This window comes from Mycteria americana, chromosome 1, assembly GCF_035582795.1.
Source record: "Mycteria americana isolate JAX WOST 10 ecotype Jacksonville Zoo and Gardens chromosome 1, USCA_MyAme_1.0, whole genome shotgun sequence".
NCBI classification, from domain to species: domain Eukaryota; kingdom Metazoa; phylum Chordata; class Aves; order Ciconiiformes; family Ciconiidae; genus Mycteria; species Mycteria americana.
In genome coordinates this window covers 148,634,383-148,657,103 of record NC_134365.1, presented here as the reverse complement: position 1 = coordinate 148,657,103, position 22,721 = coordinate 148,634,383, and positions in this window count along the sequence as shown.

Genomic DNA, 22,721 nt, shown 5'->3' with positions numbered 1-22,721 from the left:
AAGCTCCCCTCATTCTCTTCCCCTTGATGCCTGTTGCACTCACGTCGCTCTCCCTCCATTCCTACTTACTGATGCATTCCCCAGTCCAGCACCAGCCGGCCAGTTTGCTCCCCACAGCAGAATTTCCTTGGGTGAGCAATGTGGGTGCCTCAGCTGAGACTGGTACTCTGCAGTGACTCTACCCTATGCTGAATTACTTCTTGCTCTGCTGGTTACCCTTCTTCTACCTCGCCCCCTCCATACTACTGCAACAGTGGTAGTATGAACTCCATCTGAGGCAATTACCCTGCTTTTAATTTTCCTTTCATTTCTGTAGTTGGCCAGTTTGCAGTATTTCTGCACAGGGAAGTACAAATCTACCCTTCGCCACACATTAAGATAATTAGATGTCACAGCCTGCTTCTTTGTGAATAAGGTCTAATAGACTATGTCCACATCCTGCTAATATCCCAGGCACAAACACAGTAAAAAGAATATGCATATATTTTAAGAAAACCTGATCTTTCTCCTGCTGTTGTCTGCTCCATAACAGCTGGAATAAATGCCTTTACAGCTTATCCACTTAGTGAACAGCCGGCCTCTTCCTCTGTGGAAAGTGCCAAGTGACCGCATGTAGCTAGCATGTTGTTTGAAGACTCGGGCTTGTATCTGGCAGCTCCCGTCACCAGGTTAAGCTTATTAGAGTTAAAACCAAGCTGTGGATCCACACCTCTTTCCTCCATGACAATGTTTCTCTGCCTCATTGTGGCCACCCCTACTATCTTGTCAGCTCGCCATTCAGTTGTAGTGTTTCCATTTTCTAGCTTTTCACATTCTGGCCATGGTTCGATATTGTTGATTCCTCCTGCAAAAGTTCCTTTACACACTATGACTCTCGTCCAGGCTTTCACTATCTCACATCTTTATTAGTACAAAATTGTTTTCATCTGCTTTGGCAAATCCTTCTCTTTGCATATCTATTCAGACTGCTGCTGCAAAGTGCTGTTCTATGAGTCATTAATTTTGATCATATTACTCTTGTCTTGGAAGCTTTTCACTGGCTTTTTTTCTTTCCTGTTTTATCAGACACAGACCACTTGTCATCTCTTTCAAGGATCTTAATATCTTTGCCTTTCCATTTCAGCTCTGTTCACTATCAAAACGACTTCTTGCAACTCTTTTCAGCCTATGGCATCACCCGCATTTTCCACAGAGTCCTCTGTAAATCTTTGCAAAGTTACATCAAGATTGTCCTTCCGTCCCTCCTTCACAGTCTCTTTCTCTGTGAAGACAGCAAAGACCTTGCTTGACAACATCTAGCCTGCTGGTGCACTGGAGTAAATTCTTCCAGTGCCTTTGCAGCACAGCTCTTCCATTTACCTGATATGTTAGCTGGTTTTCTGCAGGTAGTGTAGTGCTGGTTATGGCTGGGGTAGAGTTAATTTTCTCCATAGTAGCTACTATGGGGCTATGTTCTGGATTTGTGCTGGAAACAGTGTTGATAATACCGGGATGTTTTCATTATTGCTGAGCAGTGCTTACACAGAGTCAAGGCCTTTTCTGCTTCTCACCCCACCCCACCAGCGAGGAGGCTGGGGGTGCACAAGAAGTTGGGAGGGGACACAGCTGGGACAGCTGACCCCAGCTGACCAAAGGGCTATTCCATACCATATGGTGTCATGCTCAGCATATAAAGCGGGGGTAAGAAGAAGGAAAGGGGGGGACGTTTGCAGTGATGGCATTTGTCTTCCCAAGTAACCGTTACGTGTGATGGAGCCCTGCTTTCCTGGAGATGGCTGAACACCTGCCTGCCCATGGGAAGCAGTGAATGAATTCCTTGTTTTGCTTTGCTTGCGTGCGCGGCTTTTGCTTTACTTATTAAACTGTCTTTATCTCAACCCACGAGTTTTGTCACTTTTACCCTTCCGAGTCTCTCCCCCATCCCACCAGGGGGGAGTGAGCGAGCGGCTGGGTGGGGCTGAGCTGCCAGCTGGGGTTAAACCACGACAGTCCTTTTTGGCGCCCAATGAGGGGCTCGAAAGGGTTCGAGATAACAATAGGTTTGATTGGAATGTGCTAGATTGAATTTTTAGCTGTTATTGCTGTTTAGCTATTAATCGTCAGGCTCCTGCGCTTGCCATGGGGCTTGCTTGCCTTACAGTATATTAGAGTCTAGTGCTTGTCAGTGGCTGCTTTTTGCTTCTGCTGCTTGCCGTGCTGCTGCACTGCTGATCATCTTACCCTGCTGTGCCTGGGAACATGTTGATAACAGCAATGGCCATGCACCTGGGCTGGCAGATGGCCAGGGCATGGCTGCTGTTTCTGTGCTGCTGTACTGGACAGGCTGGAACTCCAGTGTGAACTCGAGTCGAAGGGGCTAAACCACGACAAGTGTGCAAAGTGTCTGGGGAAAGGATTAGGTTTTTTGTTCCGTGCTTGTATTTCCTAGTCTCAGTAGACTTACTCCTTTTCCATGACTGGACTTTCTAACCACTGTGGATTACTGCCAGACGGCTGTGTGACTTTTTTAAAGCAACATACAGATATGCTGACATAAGCCTGAATGAGAATACAACTATATTGGTATACTTCCTGGAACGGTATAAGCAATGCTGGCATAAATACTTGGGACAGCTGAAACTGAAGCTTTATTACAGTTAAATAGTCAAAGCTGCAAAATGTCCTTATTTAGAAAACCTGTAGGTCTCTCTGACTCATTTCACCATCAGACACTAAGCATGGAGATGAGAATATACTGCTGTGAGGGGCATCAATATTATGACTGAGGGCTAGAAAATAAATACCTAGATATTTAGTATACAAGATTATACAGGCAACACAGATGTCAAATCACCTGGCAGGACTAAGAATGTTTTTTGGGTGGATGACAAGACCCTCAGTGACCATATCACCATTCATCTTGGTCAGTTGCCGTGTCTATGAAATCTTCCTCCCCAGTGCATGCATGGATTGTTGCCCTCAGAGAATTATATTTATTGCAAAGAAAGCTAATATTTAGAGATATGACCTTGTCTTCTTTTATGTTTTCATATTATTCAGGCTTCTAATAGTTCTTCATCGATTTCCTCTCCCATTGGATTTTTTTCCAAAGAAGCATTCCCAACATCAGTTCCTTTTGGCAACATTACAGGTGTTCACAGCTTCTTTGCCGTGACAATGAAATACTAAGGCATTTTTTCTCACAGTTACAGTACGTTTAAGCTGCCAGGAACTAATTAAGTCTGTTTGATGATATGCCCATCCCCTAAGTTTAATAAAATGGAATAACCCAATCAGTCAGTTCTGTTTAAAGAACTGGATTAAGAGTTGTAACTAGCACGTTAGCAGAAAGAGGTATAACATTTTGATCTCTTCTAAATGCCCTAGTTGCAAAGAATGAAGACTTGATATATCTGAAATTAAATCCCTTCACCAGATGTCAGTGTGGGGAGCTGAATTGATGCAGCAACAAGATTTAGGAAGAGCTCAGGTGAGACTGAACTTGTGAGTCTTTGTTTTCTACCACACATCCCTGCATAGAAATATAGTCAGGGCAATATTCCCTCTAGATTATATAAAGTAATCAAGAAGCTAGGGCCCTAATTGAGCAACTCCTCTGTTCTGCTAAGCACATGTTCAAGTTATAGGCCTCTGTCTTTCTCATGTCATGTCCTAATTAGTTACATGACAAGAAATGATATACAGCAGTGCTTAAGGAAGCTGAGAATTAGAGACTGTCATAGGAAATGATTGATAAAACCTTCTGCAGGGGTTACTTCTGTCAGTGTAATGGGGAAAAAAGATTGGAGTAAAATTCTATTTACAGCAGCAGCTCCAAGCCCTCTAATTACTTCAGCTCTAATAGTGACATGTTTGCTATGAAACTTGGCTAAATCACTGCAGAAAGAATTAAGCCTACAGAGGTGGATCCAGAGCTTAGTTAGATACTAAAACACCATTTTTTCTCCATATGCATATGGCCTGAGGCAGACTGATCCTGGACCCCAAGCCTTTAGATCAACATATGTTTGGAGCATGGCATCTTTGTTTTTTTCAGCTTGAGTAAGTGTATTTCCTTTCCACGGACAGTTGACAAGAAGTTGGGCACAAGGGTTGATATAGGCCAAGTAACACCTGTGGTTAATCCAGGACACTGCTAAAATGCACACCTTCATGCAAGAATTCAGGATTTCTCCTGGCCCAGTAATGTAGCCATCACTCTGAATGGATAAGCAGAAGCAGAGCATGTTTGCTCTAGTATGTGGTCTGAGCCAGAAGACCCATCTCAGTCTGTTCTTGACTGTGGTCTATGAGTGCAAGTGGCCCTATACATCTAGGTTGGGTTCAGTCTTGAACCCAGCTCAGACCAACATACTTCATTCCCTCTTCCTACTAGAAAACAGGAAAATCATGTCTCTGAATCTCAGAAGGGGAGATGATGTGATAAAAACACATCACTTTCAACATCAGCTTCTGACAAGCACTTAATCAGATAGGGATAAGTAGATTGCAAAATCAAGCAATATAAAGGCAGCAGATGTTTTGACTCTAAATAAAAGTATTTTGATAGTCACATAGTGAATGGCAACTGTCCATCCTTCTTTAACGCAAGCAAGAAAGGTTGTTTGACAGCACTACATCATTTGTTGCCTTTTCAAAATGCTGTCGTGTAAATGCCACTTGCATTACAGTCATTCACAAGAAATGTCACTTCAGCCAAGCAAGCTTATGGCTGAAGCTCTGTCATTTCCCATCCAGTTTGCACAGTGAATCAGGTGTTGTGATAAAGGGGAGCAGAAAGCAGACAAGTGAGGTAAGTGGGGAGACGGCATGCTGAGAAAGCTTGGCAAGACAATTTTCTCTCAGCTTTAACCAAACTGACAAATGCTAAGAGAATGCCATTTACATGAAAACCGTGATCAGCTTGCAAATAAAGTTTGGTGATTCACAAGCTGCCCCTGTCCTTCTGAAACAATATTTGTAAGGCTGTGAAATACTGCATTTTCAATATAGTGACATTTAGGATACAATAACACAGGGAGCTGCTTGTGTTAAAAAATGCCTGCAATTTGCATTAGCCCAAGGACACCCAAAAATGGTTTTGTCACCACAGTTGCATCCCTATTTGATGCTGTGACCCCCATTCATCTCCTCCAACACTGTCCACAGCCCTTCCAATGGAACCAGAGCTCCCAGAAACTGCTGCACCATTTTCTGTGAGCCTGAAGTTCTGCTGAATGGGATAGAGACATGTAGACATCAGCAAGATGACTTGAGCCCTGCTTTGCAGCTACTAATAGCTAGATTGAGCCTGGTTCTGGCCTTATTGGTGAGCCCAACACATAAGAGGGATTAGAGACTGTTTGCAGCTATCCAAAAGGAGTGAGAGTTGAATGAAATAAAATGCTGGCTCAGGTCTTTTCCACCTCCCGATAGCTTAACTGGAGTCTCTGTAAGAAATCTGAGAGAAGAGTGTGTGGACAAGTTTAGCTTGCAAGACTCACCAAGCCAGCAGATTGGTTGATTGCTTAGGCTGCCTTCAGTGTCAGGAATTTATTGCCCGCATGGGTTAAGCAGACTTTCTGAGGTCATGTCAATCACATGCTATCCAGTCAAGCTTACAGAGTTCCCCTGGTCATATAGGACATCGCTACGTTGGTCCCTGTGTTACTGTAATTCTATAAATAAACTCTGGCTGCTGAGTAGACTTTGGGGGCACATAAAGATCCTGCCATCAGTTTTAGCAAGAACAGAGATTAAAATATATGTGACACTAAACCCCTTCTCCCACCCCACCCCTGCCTAGTTGCAACCATCACCCTAAATGGATTGGTGTCTACATGCAGATGGCTGAATCATCCTGTAGGACTGCGTCAAGGGGCACAGTGATGCCAGAGTGATGGTATCAAAAGCCGGGATAACAGTGGTCTCATCCCTGTTTGAATCATCTCTTGCATGAATAATTTGGGAGGGCAGCATCTGACTTCCAAAAGACTCAAAAATAAAAGTTAAAACTAGCAAGTTTATTTTGGCTTTTCTTCTAACTAGTAAAAGCTACAAGCTGCTGCAAGAAGTTTAGAGTGGTGAATTAGATGCTGGCTTTGCCATGAGCATTCTCTGGGGAACCAGTACAGTAGCAGCCTAATACATTTTATTCATTACCTGAGCAGAATTTATCCCAAGTGTGGGCAGGATAGTATTTCACTGAATGCAGCCAGCTTTGCTGATCAGAAAATGAGAGCCCACAGTGCTTAGGAAATAGCCTCTGAGAATGAAAATTATGTAGATGTTAATGATGTAGAGATAATAAGGACCATTTGGATTTTGTAAGGACTACATAGTCTATTTATCACAGTGACTTTTAGCTTGCTCTCTTAGCGGTAAAAAACTTGTTTCACAAGTGGCTTTCATTCCGAAAACTTTGTTTTATATTTCTGTAGTAACTTTTCCCAATTTAAATTTAGAATCTAGCAATATCTACAAGCTTAATTCAGTGAACTCTCCTGATCATTATATTGCCAGGGTGGATTCAGTGTATTTGGAACATATGTAATGCAGTCTGACCTTCAGGACATAGACATTGTTACACAACATCTGTACAGATTAGCAAATCATCCAAAAATATTTTTCCTAATAAAATCATGCCATTTTAACAAACGCCATTCCCTTAAGCCAACCAACACTAAGTATGGAGTTTATTATAATGTGGTATAGTTGAATTCTACCTGAAATATTTTAAAAGTAGACAAAACACCCATTTTTAATTCCCCAGAAGAAGAGGGTGGTTGCACGTGCTTTTGCATTCTCTTTAAATTACCCTTAGTTTATTGTAAAGCCTGTGTATCTTCAAGCCATGATCCAGCAAAGCTGGTTAGTAAACACATTTTGAAAGTTTTCCTGGATGTAGATCACAAAACTACTTCATCCATGGGCAAAACAAGTTATCTCAACAGCATCAGGTACTGGATTTAGTTGTACTATTCCGTATGAACAGCAAAATTAATCAAGTATGATTATAAAGAAATTTACCACTTACCATCATGTGTCTGTAATGCTGCATCTTCATTGGAACTGCAGCCTGTCCCCACACAAGAGAAGCATCAACGCTATTTGGTATGTGGACTTCCCTTAACAAAGAGAAACTATCTCATCACTGCAGAAAGAGAGGGAAGATTAATTGATTAGCCACACAAATCTGCATTTGCCCAAGTGTACTGTCTGCACTCCATTTACCACTGCACATCTCAATTTTACTACCATGTGAGTTGATTGACACATTTTATTGAGAAACAGAGAGAGTCTCGGGGCTGTTCTATTAACACAGTGCTCCCGTTTTCCTCCAGGATAACAGGCATGGAGAAGATGAATGTCCGCAAGCAAATTAGTAAGTAAATTCCTGCCTTCTTGTAGCTCACTGAAATGCTGTTACATGATGAAAACTGTGGGCCGAAACTAACTAAAAACATATTTCATAACCCAGTAACCTCTTTCCTTGGGAGGGATGCATGGCTGGGGTCTTCATACTGTGTATAGGAAGGGTCGTGTTCTGGTGTTGAGTGGGAGCCACGACAGTGTAAGTTACCAGCAAAGCAGCTGCTCTGTGTTGGCTTGGGTGCATTTCCATAGTGCCTGCTTCCACAGCACCTCTGTGCCCAGCTGTCAAGTTCAAGATACTGCTTTCTGCCTGGGGAAACCTTGGAGCAGATCATTGCAAAGTCAGGGAAACGGCGTTTCTAGTTCCCAATAAGAGACTGAAAAAGGGCAGAGGGAAGGGGAAAATGTCTGGAATCAACTATATCAACTATCTAGCAGCAATAGCACAAATAGGTCCCTGAGATGCACAAGCAGAGTTGGTCTGACCAGTGAGAGCATAGGGGACAAGACATCAGAAAACCACCAGGCTTACTTTGTGACCATAAATATTACACATTATCTGGCAGCCAGGAGACTCATGAAAAGGACTTGCAGTTACTCTAGGCAAATAATGTGACGATGCAGTGCATGGCGCTGGCCTGGAAGATAGCACTCGTCAGTGTAACAAAGGCACATTTGACTCACAAATTAGCCTTCTGGTCCTCAGCACAATTGAGGCAGAACAAGCTCCTATTTGCATTATAAAATAAAGTGACAGCTTCTGTGCTCTGTAAAGCCATAAATACTGTGCTTTATTTACTCCTGTTTCTCTGTTCCCTCAAACTGCTCAAACACACTTATTTTTGTTAAAGTTTCAAATTTATACTTACCAGAGAGTAAGCAAAGCAACAAGAAATCTAGACTTGTGGAGCTTCAGATAAGTTGTGGGGTACTTTCCATGGAAGTGTAAGGTTTTGAGGTAGAATTAAATGGATGTAGAATAACCTCCCAGTTCTTCAGCTATAGGTCTTCTATAAGAGCTCAGGCAAAAACAATTATGTACAAAGAGATATACAAGACTTTCTTTGGGAGGCAGATATAGAAAATACCTCTGCTGACCTCAGCTCTTTCCTGCAGTCACACATTTATCATAGTACCAATTTGCACAAGTTATAAATAAATCCAGATGTGCAGTGCTTCAGAATGTTCTGATCCTCAAAGTTCAACCTCTTCAAATGTGGTAGTAGTTTTAACACAGCCTGCAATAGTCACAAAGACTGTATGGTACATCATGGTATTTCAGTTAGCTCTGCCTCTTGTGCTGCAAGCAGGTTGAGCACAACCATCCTGGAAAAATAAATACTGGGAAGACTGAACACATCCCTAAATCCAAGTGCAAGGTCCTGCACCTGGGTCGGAGCAAACCCTGGTATCAATACAGGCTGGGTGATGAAGGGATTGAGAGCAGCCCTGCGGAGAAGGACTTGGGGGTACTGGTGGATGAAAAGCTGGACATGAGCTGGCAATGTGCGCTCGCAGCCCAGAAAGCCAACCGTATCCTGGGCTGCATAAAAAGAAGCGTGGCCAGCAGGTGATTCTGCCCCTCTACTCCGCTCTGGTGAGACCCTACCTGGAGTACTGCATCCAGATCTGGAGTCCCCAGTACAAGGCAGACATGAACCTGTTGGAGTGGGTCCAGAGGAGGGCCACATAAATGATCAGGGGGCTGGAGCACCTCTCCTATGAGGAAAGGCTCTCTCAAGAGTTAGCGTTGTTCAGCCTGGAGAAGAGAAGGATGCAGGGAGACCTTATTGCAGCCTTTCAGTACTTAAAGGGGGCTTATAAGAAAGATGGGGACAGACTTTTTAGTAGGGCCTGTAGCAATAGGACAAGGGGTAATGGTTTTAAACTAAAAGAAGCCAGATTCAGTCTAGATATAAGGAAGAAATTTTCTATGATGAGGGCGGTGAGGCACTAGAACAGGTTGCCCACAGAGGTGGTAGATGCCCCATCCCTGGAAACATTCAAGCTCAGGTTGGACAGGGCTCTGAGCAACCTGATCGGATTGAAGATGTCCCTGCTCATTGCAGGGGGGTTGGACTAGATGACCTTTAAAGGTCCTTTCCAACCCAAACTATTCTATGATTCTATGATAAATCCCTGAAGATTACTTTGATCCCAAAAGCAGTTGGAAAAATTAATGAGAGAAAAGTACTTAAGTCTGTTACACATACAGGCACCACATCTTGCTCAGGATGCCCCCACGTCTTAGGTTGTTGGAGGTGGGAAACTCTTCTGGGGAGATACCCATCTGTGTGCCTTCTTCTTCTGCTCTTGACTACCTGTGGAGTAAACATCCTGCGCTTGTTGGACTTCAGTCTGAGCCATGATGGTTCCTAATCCTTCCATATTTATGCTGTGTCTTTGTTGATGTTTGTGAGCAAACCAGTTCCAGTCTCCACGCTGTCTCCTCCTCAGGACAGCACGTGCTGCTGTATGTGGGCACCCATTCTGCACTCCAATTCAGTGGTTTTCTAGGCCAAAACTTTGTCCTCTCCTTCAGTGTCTGCCTAAGTTCCCTCAGCACAAACACAACACCAGAAATGCCACTCACAGTTGCTTTGTTTGGGCAATGTAGTGAGCAGAAAGGCAGCACATTTGGCAGATGGCTGGCCAAGCAATTAGCGTTACAACCTAAGTGGGCAGCTGTTAGGCTCCCAAGTCTCCCAGCTCTGCATCCTTTGCATAAAATACATATTCTGCCCCACTGCCTTACATGCTTACTAAGTGGCTTCAAAGCACAGTTATGTACTTGGCACACAAACACACTCACCAGTTTGTCTCCTGACCGTGTACTTCATATGAACATCCTTGCTATATTAGGAGCTGTTCTGGCTTATAGTGACACTGTGATTGAAATTGGGGGATATCTGAGCACCTTCAGCAATGACATGGGTATGTGAACTGCTACACACTTCAGCCTCTTTCTGCATTTTTGGTTCTTTTCTCCACCTGACTTCTGTAAGCCTTCTGTCAGCAGAGCCACCTTCATCCTTATCACACTATTAGCATGCCAAAATTGTCTAAACGGGAAGGCAGGGAAAGGTAATTTAAGTAAAATATAGAAGCATGAGATAATTTGGCCCTTCCAGTTTTCCTCAGTATTTGGTAATAATTCATCTGATACAATTCTTCATACAACATCTTAGCAACCCCCTCTCCCTTACGGCGAGGTGCTTAACAAGTATTTTGATACTAATTCATCACACCAAGACTGCATTTCTTGAGGGGGAAGTCTTTATCACTGCTCTTCTTAATAGGGGGAAGTTTACTGGGCTTGGGGTTAGGAGGTCTTTCTTTTTGGACAAGTGCCAGGATCTCTTTGGTTCTGGAAACAGCAATGGTGGAAGCCCTTCTAAATCTCTCCCACCTAAGTTCTCAGTTAATACTTTGACCCCTTCACTTACATTTATGCAACACTTAAGGGACCTCAGGCATAGACTAAAGCGCACACCCCTCCCTCTTTCTCCCGCACTCGCTGACTAGAGTTGCTTGAGGTTAACTAGTCCCCCAACAGACCTGGTCATGGGTAATTGCTTGGGTTACCTGCCCCTAAACCTGGCTCTCTTTCTGCCTCGATTTTTATTTTGTGCCTTCCTGTCTCTGGCTTTCCTATAGACAGTGTGTGAAAAGCAACGGCAGAAAGTGCACCAGCTGCAACTGAGCCCAAGTGTCACCTGTCATCTCCTTACCTCTTGTGGTTCCCCACTTGTCAGTGCTCCCAGGCAGCCATGGCAGCTATGAATTCAGCAATTAATGTTTCGTGTTTCAAAAACAATTACGAGCAGCTGGCGAGTAAATTCTTTATTCTCAATCCTACCTCACAAGCTACAGCAAAACCTCTCGCAGGAGCTCAGTTGAGACTTGAAATTAGATCATGGCATGTAAGCATTTCTGGCAGGAAGGAGACACCTATGAAGATATTAAATGTTCAAGGTGCTCCTGCTTTGTGATTACTCATTAAACAATGTGTATCCTCAGTGGTCACACAGTTGCAAGCAGCATTTTTGGAAGTTATCCTACTGTTGTCTAATTGCCACCTGTCACATCAACGTCAGGTACTATGCCCTGTGTTCCCTATTGAGAAAGGCTGATTCAGTGAGTTAGAACAAACATGCCAAGGGACACGGTTTTAGTTGGTTCACAAGAGGCTTTGTTACCGTGGCTTTAGGCATTTGGGGGGAGAGGGGAGCAGAGTCTTGCATTACCTGAGAGAACTAGGTGTTTTGCCAAAGGAGGTGAGTAAGGGTAGGAAAACTTGTTATCTTAATGCCAAAACAACACACAATTATTTTGGTCATGGGTACATGACCATGCAAACATGCATACAGGGATGAGGGAGTCAATTTAAATTAATATTTTCTGAAGCTTTTTGTTTAACTATTAGCTCATTCCCTAACCCTGTTTTGACCTCCTCAGACTGGCTGTCTTCAAAATAGGTTTTCTGTAAGGGCACTATAAACCTCCCATTTGGCTATAGCACCAGGAGTCAGTCTTTGTCCAGCTTTTATCTAGCTCTGCAGACATAGCCAGAGTGAGCTGGGCTTTGAGACTAATTGCTCCACATTTCTGCCAGTAACAGGCTTGGGAGGCTCAAGCTTGTGGAGATGGCGGAGAAGGAATGGAGGAAGTTGTAGATAAAAAAACACTGAGAAAGGGTACTTCACATTGCATCTTCACTTATGAGAGTGGCTGGCTCCTTGCATACTCTAATGCTACAAGTAAATTGGAACAGGTCATGGACCGATCTTGCCAGCCACAGTGAGAAATGTCAGAAAAGTGTGTTTCAGTCCAGTGTGGGGAATGGAGAGACCTGGAGACTTTTCGCCTTTCACAGAAGTCAGCCAGAATGAGAATATCTGATTAATTGTACATTCTCCACAGATTTTGGAAAAAAAAAAAAAAAAAAAAAAATCTGTTTCCAGATTTCCAACTGTTTCTAAACCTCACAGGAAACCACGGTTGAACCTGGAGCATAACTGAGCAAGGAGAGGTTAGGATCGCAGTTACCTGAAGAAAAAAGCACAGGGGATGAAAACTTGCTTGAAAGGAGCTCTGCAGTGCAAACTGCTGTGCTTAGCACGTCAGTGGTCCTGTGAGCCCTCAGAGAGGCACATCCACAGCGTCCCTGCTGCACCTCCAGCTGCTTGTGAAGCTTGCTGGTAGCACTGGCCATCAGAATAGTCTGCCCCAGGCAGTCGGCTTCTGCCACACCTGCCACAGAAACTTCTGTGGCTCTCCATGTGCTCCAGAAACCACACAGATTTATGAAAGATTTTGTTCAGTCTTGACATGCTGTGAGGAAACCAGGAGTTAGTATAGATCTATAAACATGCTCAGAGGGAGCAATTACTTCTGGCATGTGGTTGATAGGATCAATACGTACACATTCTGAACAGGCTTTGCCCACCTGCTCAGTGCATAGGAGAGATTATTTTTAGCGGTGCAAGTTGTCTGCCAAGGTAGATTTTTCTACCTTTGCTAAAGTTACATTAGCCTGGGAAAGGCCAGGGGAGAGACATCTGGTGGAAGAGTATGGATGGAGAGCAAGCTTGCTTCTAAAAGAGAGAAAAAGTTTGGACCAAGCTGCAAAGCCAAAAGCTAGGTTAATTAAAATATTTCATCCTGTCATTCTGATGTTCATGGAAGCAAACCAAAATACTTAATAGTGCCCTTCAGGGTCGGACCGTGCTTTGCTTCACTTCACTTCTAGCTGCCTCTCCCAGTCATTGCTAAGTGTAAGCCTCCAGCTCATAGGGACATCAAGCTTATTAATCAGATTTCAGATGAGACCACATTATAGGGGTCTGGGTCCCAGGATCACCAGGTGTTTTCTGCTGAGGACTGAGTCTGATACTTTAGCTTGATCATCCATTTCTGGGCATTCAGTGGAAACCCATTCTCTATAGTAATGCTGATGAGGTATCACCAAATGAGGTACATTGCAAGCTGTAAAACATTAGCTGGATTTCATATTAACAGAAAGTATTTTGGGCTAAAGTACAAGCACACTGAATGGGGTAGCATGGAAGAGGTATCTTGAAACAAACTCTTCCACTGTCCGCAAGTGACCATCAGGGAGGCTGCAGTATGGAGTTGTGTTAGGCTTCTGCTGACTCAATAGAATCTGCGCATTAATTTCTTCAAAGTCCTTAGAAAATCTTAAATTGAATCTCCCTGAAAAGTCATGCATCAAAATGACAGAAGTTGAAGACTACATTTGTTGCGACTCAAAGCTGAAATCAGTACCGTGGTCTCAAAGGCATGAGAAAAGAGCAGAAAAGAAGCAAAAAAGAGAAGATTGACGCCAAAAAAAAAGAAAAAGGAAGATCTATCAGGCTTGAGGAGAAGGCAAATATTTGAGAAAAAGGCAAAAACAATTCCCAAACCATTGCACATCACAGCCACAGTGACACACTCAGAAGCCCAAGTTGTTCTTCTACATCTTCCTCCTCAGGTTCTTCAAACTGTTCTGCCTTCACTCCACCATCATGGGATAGCCCCTTCTTGGGCCAGACAGTGCTAGCAGGAGGTGGCAGACCCCAGTATATTTGCTCAGATGTAACGTGACCTCCAAGCCGTTCTTCCTCTGATATTGTTGGTAATAGGAAGTGTAGTGTAGCTGGATACTCTCAAATAACTGATAGCACTGGAGAGTGGGACATAGCCACATTGGTGAGCCGAGGTAGGCATAAAAGCCAGTGTTGCACCATTTCCAAGAAACAGCCTCTAGGCAAAATCACTGGAAAGGGATGTATGCCAGACAAGGTTTATGTCTCCAGGTTAAGGTGGAGATTACCTTTTTCCTGGAGCAATTTCAGGGAATACACAGGAAAAAGAGCTGACCGACAACTGTCACAAGTGAAAGAAGAGGTTAAAAATACAAGGACAGATACCATCTCAAAAGGATAGATACCATGTCCTTCGTTGCCTATCTCTATTCAGACTCAGAACTCTTGTCTCATTCATGGAGGTTGACTGTAACTACATTAGTCCTGAACACATACTCTGTCCACCCTGAAATTCAAAATCTGTCTCTCCTTAGGTCTGAAAGACATAATTTCTTGCATGTTTCCAAGTTTGTGAGGCAAGCAAAGGAAGCTAGAACCTTTGCTGGGCCATCTCTCCCTGGCTCATCGGTTGTCACTGTGAGTTGTGATCCTATGGCTCAGCTCTTCTCTGAGCCTCTGGTGGTGTCAGCCTCATTTATCCACTTCTTTGCCTTCTCCTACTTCAAATTCCTGTTCTCCTGTGAGTCCCTCTCAACCACCAACAACGACAGAACAGTACTTCAAAAGGTGTACTTCAACAGGGCACAAGAACAGATATTTTTCAAAGAAAGAACAAGGAACCTTGTTCCTTTTGGTCTACAGCTCCTTCTGAAATGACACAATGTTATTTCCTATTGTTCTCCTCTAGTTTTTTCTTTATTCGCCCCTATCATAAATTAAACTGGAAACTAATTTCTTCCTCAGAAAGTAATGGAGAAACAAGCAACAGAAGGAGGAGTTACAGCTCCATTTCTTTAGGACTTCATGTGCTTCAAAGGAACGAGACCCAGCCTCTGCCCAGTTCTGCATCACCAGGAGGAACAACTGCCAGAGGCACAACAGGCTCCTCCAAGGCTTTGCAAACACCACTAGAAATAAGAAATCAAATGTGAGCCCTTCCTCAGGTCAGATTGAGTCCTCTAGAGTTACTGTAGCTCTTCTCTTCTTAAAGCATTTCCTTTCTTCTTTTTTGTCTCAGCTGGGTGCTTAGACAGTCTCCAAACCTCAGGCCAAGGGGCGAGTGAGGTGTGGGGGAAGGTCCTGCTGTCCCGTCTGCAAGGCAAGTTATTTCCTCTGGTGGAGGGGGACTGTATTTGCCAGCTTACAAAATTCTTCAGCATCATCCATTTTACTGAGTATTAGTGTATTTTACTGAGTATTTTACTGAGTATTAGCGATTTTCAGAGGCCTTCAGCAATCCATGGCATTCAATGCTGCCAACCCTCATGAGTTTATCACATTATTTGTGGGCTTGTTTTCTGAGAAAACATGATAGACTGTGGTTTTGTTACCCTTTCTCCTTAAGAAAGCACAAGCCTTAGAGCCCTCCAGGTGCATATATAAACTCAGTTGAAGTCAGTCAGGGATATTAAGACTGATGAGAAGCTGAGGTCTCCCAGAGCTGGGAGGAGTCCCCAGAGCTGGGAGGAGGGTCTGGGGCAGAGAAGGCCAATGGCCCAGAGCAGGAGACAGGGTGTCTCAGGGTGAGGAGGTGTGAAGAGGGATGGGGACCTCACAGAAATGGAGACGGATTCAGCAATGCAGTTGCTGAATGGACTGTAGCTGCTGTAGGGATGGGGAAGAGGAGGTAGAGATGAAGAGGTCAAGTGAGTAGAGAGCAGGCTTGAGGTAAAAACATGTTGATAGTTTCAGGTTTGCGGCTGACATATGGAAGGACGTGGAGAATTATATCCCCAAACTCTGATCATTGGTCTTCTCCAGCTGTCAACATAGAGCTGTGAAATGCAACCACAGAGTGTGTGCCTTACTGGGTCTGGTGGAGGTCCCTGCAGGCGGGCACACAGCACCCTTGCTGCTGTGGGGGCCTCCACCAGCTCCATGCAAAACAACTAAAAGTGCCAACCCTGTGGATTGCCCAAACCCTTTTCAACAGGATGGTACCTAAAGGAGCCTTGGGTTTCTCTTCTATTTGTGTTTTCTAAAAAGCTATGAAGACTACATGCAAAACTACTGAAAAAAAATATTGAAAGAATGCTGTTTGCAGACTTAATGATCTCAAAGACAAGCAGTGTCAGAAGCAGGTGCAAATCAGTCTTTGATGACATATATACTAAATGTTGCCAGTGTCATATGGAAAAGTAGTGTCTGAACATGTAAAGACTCTCTCATAAGGCATACACAGTAGAGGAGAGGTGTTACATTCAAACTGCACAAGCAAATTTTGAGTTTTCCCAGCTCATGGGTGCTTTTTTTGGCAACGATAGTAGTGTTATTTTAGCTTCACAAGTTCCATGTAAGCCAGCGCTGAAGTTAATGAGAGGCAGTATACACTGAGCTGCATGACACCTATTTTTACTGTAAGACTTTGGAGCATTAATGCCCTTTAAACAGTTTATAGATTTTGCTTTAACTAGGTGTTTATTGCTCAGTCTTTCATATGTTGGAATTTAACCTCTACAAAGTCTATATACACAGTTTGCTGTGTATGTATGTAAGCTTATGTAGACAGGTATAATGAAACATTGTTCCATCAGCTTCCTCAAGTGAATGACAAGTGGAACCCTACTTACTGGTTTGTATAGGATATATGTGAATGGTGTATGTGTACCTATGCTAAAAACATGCATATACAGAGAGAGGGCATAGAAGATTTTCTCAAAAAATCTTGCTTTCGCATTCTGCTGCTTGTGTTGTTCTATACCAAGGATGCATGAATGCGGTAACATGTTTTTTGTAGCTAGGTAATCATTTATCTATTTCCACAGCATTTTGACTTCTAGGAACCCTAATTGGCATCCCATTAGGCACAGTGCTAACTTCACTTTGAATAAATATAGCAAACTCTTCCAGTATGCATCATTAATGACTGCATAGCACACAAAATCGTTCTCCATGAAGAAAAGACAGATGGCTTCTTTACGTTTTTAATATTGCACACAGTCAAATATTGCAATTGATTTTATTCAATAAAATCTTTTTGTCTCCTCTGCAGTAAGATGTATTCTAGCCTTTATGGCCTTCCACCTTATTAGATAAATAATTACAGAATCTCCATCTATCACTGAAGGCACAGATATGCTATAGATACAGATGGGACTGGAGTGTGTTTATGAAACTGATAGATCATCTTTAATCAGTAGGTTCCTGAAGTGACCTTCAGAGATATAAATAGCTACCATCAGGTATCTGAGTCTGAAGAAACTCTGTTTTCTTCTTCCTATGAAGAAAAGGTAAGGCATGTCCAGAGGGCAAACAAGAGGAGGAGAGTCACTAAGGTACTCTAAATTGTTCTTTGAGAGGAAGTCTACCTCTGCAGATTAGGTACAGTGCCTAGTAAAACAGTGTGAGCACCTAAATAACATTAGAATCCCAACAAATACCGGTTGAACCCTGCCCTTTTCCCTCCTCTCCTCCAAGGTGAGTAGGAAGTATCAGAGGAGGGACTATCTTGGCAAGTACCTTGGTTATAAAAAGTCTTCATCCCCAAGGGGATCCTGGGCATCTCCTGCCAGCTATGGTAGCTCAGGATCACCCAAGCACATGCTCAGCCTCTGTCTTGATCTCAGAGGCAGTATATTACCTGCTGATTCTTTGATATAACTGGAAATCCATTTTTTAAAGCACTGTTGGAAATGTATTTACAGGAAGCTTCTTGTGCCTGAAGATGAGGTAGAGCTGGGCTGTTTTCTGGCCATTTTCCCACTCTGTGCCAAGCACTGGGACGACATGAGGAAGGTGAGGTGGTCACCTCTCCAGCTAGAAGTTAGTAATCTGCTCTAAGCTATTTACCCAAGCTCCTCTGTGAGTTGATGAAGGCAGAGAAGTGATTCCTTTCCCCCGTCTCAGGGTGAAGAGACAGCAAGTGAACTGAAACTGAGAGGGGCACATTACGTTTTTCAAATCCTGGGTGACCTGTTGCAGTCAAGTAGCCATTCCCCAGACTGTTGAAGGGCAAAACAAAAAGTAAATAAATCACCGTCTCCTAAATCTCCTGTCAATAACAGCAATAGCACGAAAATAAAGGATGACGGTCATTGGTACCCTAAGTGAGCAAGGAGAAATTGAAGTAAATCACTGCCCCACTCCACAGAGAGCAGAAGACCCTCATTAGGGAAGTCTCATGCAGCCTCTCCTTTGGGCACTGGTTCTGCTGTGGAACAAAGTTATTTATTCCAGTGGGACAAATGACTGAAAGCACAAGTGTTCTGCATTGACACTTGCACCACAGATGGCCCAACTTCAAGCCCAACCAGTGCCTAGTGACATCCTTGGATGTCACTGAAAATGAGGGCATCAAATGCTCGTCTGACTGCTCTGATCCCAAATCGGAATCATTGCTGTCTTTTGCAGCAGTATCACAAAGGCGTAACATAGTTGGGCAATTTTAAAATGTCGGAAAAGGGCACCAGGAAATCACACTGCTATTTTTGCAGTCGATTCATTTTTTTCTGTAATTTTTCAAATCCATATGAAGAGGAAGCTCAGGCCATCTGTACTTTAAGGATAACCTGGACAACAGCTGTTTCTCTTACATCAGTGATGAACATTTTGTTCTCCTCTGTGAGTTGTCATTTGTTTTTTGTTTGCTGTTTTTATTTTTTACTACTATATTCTTGCCCCACTATGTCTCATTTTTCTCTCAGTTACAGGGGTGTAAATCAACAGCGAGTCCAATGAAGTCAGTGGTGCTGTGCTGACACGGAGACAGCATTTTCTCAGTGGAGAAGTCTTCGGGCATTGCTTCCTAATGTTGTCACACACTCCTCTGTAACCGTGCATGAGCTGTGGAAGCTAGTGATTTTCTGAACCAGCAATTTTAATATCTATTTACAAAATGTAGCCTTGTGGTCATTTGTCTCTTGGTCCTAAGGGTCCGTATATCTTTGCATGCTTCCTCTCCAGGGCCACCACAGATGAAGAGCACTTTGGGGACAGAAAACAACAACAGCAACAGCAACACTCACTTCAGCTGGGTGGGAGCAGATTTGTACCATTCCCATGGTATTGTTGGGATCTTTCACTCGTTGGGAAGTTTATAATTTTCACGTCATGTAAGAAGAGCATGTGTGTGAAAGGGAAAGAGACATACACCGAGAGAAAATTCTGTTCAATGCCTTTGTAAAAAATGCATTAACTGAAAATGTCAAAAAAATGCTATTTTGCCTCAATGGTATAAAAATTCTTCTCCATCTTCCCCTTGATCTACAAGTAGGCATTTAGGAGTCCAAAGTTTATCTGAACGTGGAGCAGTGACTACCATTTTAAGCAACATCTATCTCTTTCTGTAAAAAAACCTGTTTTTCATTATCCATTCAGTCACCCTGCTACTGGCTCTGTTTCATTAGCACAACCTGTACTTGGGTTGGAAGCCCACTCCAAAATCATTCTCCAGGTCAGTACAGGCAGGCAGTATCTCCTGACACTGTGTGGATAGGCACGATGACTGCCTGTGACCAAGAGGACTACCTCTATCCACCTTCCTCTTTACAGCACATCCCATTGTCCTCCTTTTCCTCTTTTAGATTTGATTTCTCTCTAATTACAGGTTGGAGTACCTCTGGATGCCAACAGGTAAAGGCAGGAGATTTGTGACCCTCCTGCTTAAATTTGAACAGTTTTGGCTTTCCATCAAATTGAAGATGAAGTGCCTAAAGAACTTAAAATTCAGGAAGGGAGATTAATGGTAGGTGGCTTTTTGCATCATGCTTCTTAAGGAGTGCTGTGTGCACCTATGATCTTTATTTGCCTTTCAATCACAAACAAAAGCTCACTACTGTGCTGTTCCTATTCCTCACATCTGCTTACAAAAAAATATCTCTGGGTGATGCCTCATGGCTCTTTTCAGATACATAATTGAAGAAAGGGGACCTCTGAGGGAAAAAAGCACTTAACTGTGTTTAACTTCTTGAATTAGATGCACAGGAGTCTTTGACCCTAAGGATGATCTCCGATATATCCCAAACAAGATAAATATTCAGGAAGGCTCTTGAAAGTGGTGTTTTTCTATTCTCCAGCCTTCTTGAATTTCCCTCCTAGCTGAGACTAGTCTGTGTCACATTTCATGCAACTTGTAATCTCCAAGGGGAAAAGAGCACTTAACCATGCTGTCAGGCTCTTTCTTCAGGCTCTCAACAATCTTCTGCTTCCTCTGAACACTAGTGTGTATGTATGAGACTTAGAGATATTGTCTGACTAAACAAATCAAGCCACCAGCTCTCTCATGGGAACTCCTGAGGTAGCTTTGCTCCCCTACTCTTCAAAATGTCAGGATGTCTTTAAATATGATTGAAAGTCTGCTAGAAATGCCATCCAAGGCGTAGCAGCTTGAAAACAATCAAATGAATGTAGGTAAACAAGTTTGATAACTTTGCCCTAAGTAGATAAGTTTTAGTAATAAGACGTTAGAAAGGTGTATATATACATTTGTGGAATAATATATATACAAATACATTTTTATATTGTGTATATAGTAAGTATGTGTATATATGTAGTATAGCAATGTAACATAATAGCATACATACTCTTTTCCTATTGCTATGTAAGTGTAATTTCTAGGGACCCTGAGAAATCTGGGAACTCTAAAGGAAGGATGTATGTGTGACCAAGAATATATTAAATCTATCCTGAATCACACTTGGAAAAATACCAGGAAGTTACTATGTCTTAAAATATTGTTAATCCTCACCTGAAGTAAAATATAATTTGGTGGATGTTCCACAGACAAGCAGATTATCTGGAAAAATGATCCACAGAAGAATAGGCTGTCTGAAAAAGTATACATTGATGGATTGTCCACAGAATGGATGGCTTATCAAATTAACAAAAACCGGAACCATCTCTGGGAAAACCAATTAACCTGGTATATGGATCACATAAGTAATCACACGAAGAATCATCAAAGTTGACCATAACAAATACCTTGGGTTGTGTGTATCAGGCTCCATCACACACAGCTGAGTTGCGCAGACACTGCTTTTCTTCAGAGTTGGGTGTGCAGAATTGTTCACTCTGATATCACCTACTGTAACACCAGGTACGTCAGTATTAGTTTAGTAATATTAAAGGGAAATACATTTCTGTTGCTGGTGTTTGGTGTGGTATCCCACCCTTGAGATGTGTCTGTAATTTGGATGCCACAGAGGGATTTCTTCTGCATTACTTTCTACCGTTCCGCAGTATGGAACCACATACAGCCCTACAGAAATATAAAGGAATAGTCTGGACCTATTTTTCTTCCTTTCTTTTTTCACCTTCTTTTCTTCCCTGTTCAGTTTTCTAGCCATCACTGAGACGCAGCTCCCAGTTCATGAAGAAATCTCAAACAGCCTAACAAATGGCGTGAGAACAAGCTCTTGATGCAGTACTCTTGTACTCGACATCTCTGCACTGGCAAGCACTTACAATTCCCCTTGGGTGTCTCTAATTATAATGTACGGTTCATTAAAAATGACAACAGAGTTCATCGAGCCTGCATTCTTGTGATTAATTGCAATGTTCTCCTAATCAGTTGTTGTTATTTATACCTCTGCCTTTATGCAACTGATTATACTGTACATTTGCACCATTCAGAGAGTAACAGAAGGGACATGAAGGGCATGTTTACATGATGCAATGGAGCATGGTGTAGATATGCCTGAAGTAGCAGTGACCCAAGCTGTGTGCTGGCACAGCACAGAGCTGTACGGCGCTAGAGATACCAGCCTGGGTCTCCGTCTCAGAGCCATAAGGAAGCTATGCCAAGCTCATAAGCTCTGCCCCTCAGAAGGATTTGTTAGACTCCGTGAAGAGCTGTGGAGTCATGGTTTTTCTGCTTTCAGTTTCAGAGCCCATACTGTCTCCAGTTGGTGAAAAATCACAGGCAGCTCGGCGCAGGTATTTCTCAGGAACTCCCTTGGAGTGTTCCTGCCTGTATGTGTGTGTATATATCAGATATCAGGTTTCAGGAAACAGAAGCTAAATCCTTCTTTAAGCCTCCTAAAAATATCTTTAAAATATCCTAGATCCACTGACTAAGCACTGCTGTGTATTAAAGAACCCACTGAACAAAACTTTAAAAAATATCTCTGAAAATCAGCTCCTGTCCATCAGGAGGAACAGTAATTTTGAGGGTGCAAAAATCCATGTTAAGTTGCTAATAACAAGGCTGTAGTTTGATTCACCTTGAGTTTATATTTGTGTGCAATGATTTCTGGTTGTTCTTTTATGATCTCAGCTAACGTAGTAAGCAATTTTGGGGGCCTGTTATTGGATATCCCAACCCGAAACAGACACCAGTAATCTGATTTTTGGAGAAACTGCAGAGCAGCTATCTCTGAAAATAAGTTAGTCCCTCTTGGGTACGCTGGATGGACACACAAAAATTGTGGCAGTGACGTGCTAGCTTGTTTTTCAGAGTATTTTTGCAGAGAAGCCGCAACCTTCCCATGTTGTTACAGATCTTTCTTATGTCCTCCTCTTCTTTTAGTTTTCTGCTTGCTACAAATCTGCTCTGCAATTCTCCTGTTCCTCAGTTTCAGGCTTTTAGTTGCAATCTAATGCTATTTGCACAGCATTATCGCCTGGAGGCCTAAGTCAACTTTGGCAAGCCTCCTACTGGCA